Source organism: Salarias fasciatus, unplaced genomic scaffold, assembly GCF_902148845.1.
Source record: "Salarias fasciatus unplaced genomic scaffold, fSalaFa1.1, whole genome shotgun sequence".
Taxonomy (NCBI): domain Eukaryota; kingdom Metazoa; phylum Chordata; class Actinopteri; order Blenniiformes; family Blenniidae; genus Salarias; species Salarias fasciatus.
In genome coordinates, this window is record NW_021941394.1 from 416,297 (window position 1) to 418,648 (window position 2,352).

Consider the following 2,352-nt stretch of genomic DNA (forward strand, 5'->3'; position numbering starts at 1 on the left):
AATCAGAGACGATCCCTCCGCTGCTACGTCACTACGTTTCACGTCGTTTACGTCAGGACCAGGAGTCCGGAAAAGAAAGACAACGATGGAGGACAAGTTGATTGTGGCTGTGTGCGCTCGTCCGGAGCTGTACGACACGTCGTCTTTCCACTACAGAGACAAGAATAGAAAGGATCTTGCTTGGGGGAGGATCAGCGAGGAGATCGGGGTCCCAAGTAAGTTATCTAAACTTTTCATCGCGCTGTATTGTGTGCTACATTCAGTCAGAACATTGTACAGCCGCTGCTATCTTTCCCGCTAAAACCAATGTTTATACAGAGGAACTGTGCAAAAATCGGTGGAAGAGCCTGAGAGACAAGTACACCAAGGAGTTCAGGAAGGAGCAAGAGAGGAGGAAGAAGAGTGGTTCAGAGGCAGGGTCAGCCAAGGGGTGGAAATACCGAGCTGTTTTATCCTTCCTCGACCCCCACATCGCCCCACGGGAGACGTCAGGCAACATGCTGTTGCCAAGGGTCGAGGAAGAGGAGGAAGCAGGGTATGACCACCCAGAAGAGCCACAGGAAGAAGCAGGAGCAGGGATGTCAGGTGCTTTATGTCTGATTTTGTTGAAAAAAACACTCACACAAACATTTTATGATAGCTAAACAAAATACATTGATTTCTGTCTGATCGGTGTGCTGCCTTGATATTTAGTAGCAGGAGTACAAGCAGTGGAAATAATATAAATAATATTTATTTTTTTGGAAAAATAGAACCAAAAACAGAAACGGTGCATTTATTTAATCATTTATTTTTTCATACAGAACTTGCTGACATAGGACCTGGGACAGAACCATCCTCTTCTAACCCAGAGTCACCTGTGCCTGCTGCTGCTGCTTCTTCTGCCTCTTCTGCGCAGGCTGGCCCTTCATCTGCTCCTACACCTTCAGGTGTGCAGGAATTTTGCTAAGGTTGAGAATGTAGGAATATTTTAAAAGCTTTGAAAAAGATCCACACAATCAAGTAGATTCCAAAAAATACTATAGATGTATATTTTTGGAGAGCTACGTGCTTGTGTCAAGAAAATATTTCTTTTGAAACTTTTATCATACTTTTGGGTCCAATAGTCATTCATTTGTGTGTGTCTTTGAATGATGAACTGTGAATCTAGGAATTTTACTGAATTTGTTCAGATGTGAAATAATCATGGTCAGTTTAAATAACAATTGTACTATGAATGCTCATTTACTTTGACATAATTTAACATAAAAGTTGTTTAGATATTGTTAAATTACACATATTCTTCTTTTAACACAGAATTTAGTTGTTGCTTATGTTATTTTCTTTGTAATAATTGGTTGAATTGTGGGTGAAACATATTTCAGCTGTCAGGATTCTCATTGTCCTGTGTTTCTTTAAAGGGCCACCTCGTAAGAGGCAAAGAAGAAGGCTCCAGGACCGCTCAGAGCCATCAGCGTTTGAGCGGGAGTTGCTGGCAGAACTGAGGAAACCTTACTCAGAAGATGAGCACTTCCTCCTCTCTCTGCTTCCTCTCCTGCAAAAAGTGCCGCCTCAATCAAAAGATTTTGTCAAATTTCAAATACACAAACTATTATATGAAAGCAGCACTTTTATGCTAAATTTGGAACAATTGGAGCCAACTCAGTAATTTGACCTGAATGAGGTGACACTTTTTGCAGGAGAGGAACCAGACTCCGGTGTGTCCCTCCTCTTCCACCGCACCTCCTCCAATTAAGATCCTTTCTATTCTTGTCTCTATATTTTATGTATATAGTTTTATGTTTTGTTAAATAAAAAAAATTATGCTCTCTGCAACTCCTGTTTTTGACTGTGACTTTAAGCACACCTTTATCATTTTATAATCCTGATTGATTGAAAATGTTGATTTCCCCAATTGTAGATATTTAGTTTCATATAATCTTAGAAGGAAAAAAACAGTTTTCTGTTGGAAATTTGTTTTATTTATTTCACCTTGTGTTGTTTAGACTGGTCTGAACGTGCATGTTGTGATGATACAGAAGTCTGGGGAAGGAGTAGAGTCTGGCAGCCATTACCTGCAAACAGGATGGAAAAAAAGCTCCAAAGAGTATTGAATATAGAAACATGTACACAAGAAAAACATTAATATACACATTTTATTTGTACATTGTTAAATGTAGCTGCTTAAATGTTATAATAGAAGGAGTGCTCTTTAGGTATTTGTGGGTGGCTCTTAAAAGAGCCGTTGTGGGTCAGTCCTGTGAGGACATGACTATTCTGCTGGCTGCCACGGTACTGCTCCCTCCTCACAGAAGTGGGCCATGAACACATCTCGAGTGTTGAGTGCGTCTCGGGTCGCATTGTTGGCCCCCA

At 40.7% G+C, this 2,352-nt stretch overlaps 1 long non-coding RNA gene across 1 annotated transcript; it reads left to right on the forward strand.

Moving 5' to 3' along the window:
• Window positions 1–412: 412 nt before the first annotated feature.
• LOC115385621 (uncharacterized) lies at window positions 413–1,732 on the forward strand. Its single transcript, XR_003931156.1, has 3 exons — window positions 413–585; window positions 804–929; window positions 1,401–1,732. It is a non-coding gene; the product is annotated as an uncharacterized LOC115385621 (long non-coding RNA).
• The last annotated feature ends 620 nt before the right edge of the window (window positions 1,733–2,352 follow it).